Raw genomic sequence first — 837 nt, forward strand, 5'->3', positions numbered from 1 at the left:
TTCTAAAATCAGGATGGAGAAGAGTAAACTGACCTTACTTCCTGTTGTGGTAGATTTGCAATATGCCAGATGCACTTCAGGGCTATTTTCTTGATCTGTTACAAGCTGTGGCTGCTGCATTTGACAACTATCACTGTGTTGTGTCTGTCCCCAGCATGAAATTCCCAGTGAAATATTTTTGGAGCTCTGGAGGTTCTTACTTTGGGTTTGCCTAGGCCATTACTGCCTCTGATACACTGAGATTAAGTAGTTCAGTGTTATATTTAAGCTGTAGGACTGCCAAAGAAATAAACTGTTGGCACTAGGTGACATCAAAAGGACCAAGTGGTGTTTCAGTAAGTGAACTGGGCAGCAAATACTTGGTAAGAAGAGTTTTCCTGGTAAATGTTTCACAGACTTTGAGCATAGAAGTTGAATTACCTAGAAAAATGGAAGTAAAATATTACAACTGAAATGTCTGTGAAACCAAAACCAACAGCAGCATGAGAAGGTGTCACTTGGTGGCAAATACAGACCTTGGAACAATGGGTGCATCAGGCTTTTGATGCTTTTACATTCAAAATGAAGTGTTCCTCTTCCCTGTTCATGTTATGCTAGATTGGGAAGATAATTGGTAAGGATTCATTCCTTACTTTTTCGATTAGATCAAGACAAATTTCATAAGTGATAATACAGAAATGGTGAAACCAGAGCTTAATAATTAGGTATGTTATTCTTCTTTGCAAGGACCCTTTCTGCTTAGCCTGTAGAGTCTCTGTCACTTGAACACACAGGAGTTTTACCTGCTTTTGGCTAATGGTTTTGCATTTCAGCAGATTAGAGAACTGATCCTGCTGA

This window comes from Acanthisitta chloris, unplaced genomic scaffold (assembly GCF_000695815.1).
Source record: "Acanthisitta chloris isolate BGI_N310 unplaced genomic scaffold, ASM69581v1 scaffold29530, whole genome shotgun sequence".
NCBI classification, from domain to species: Eukaryota; Metazoa; Chordata; class Aves; order Passeriformes; family Acanthisittidae; genus Acanthisitta; species Acanthisitta chloris.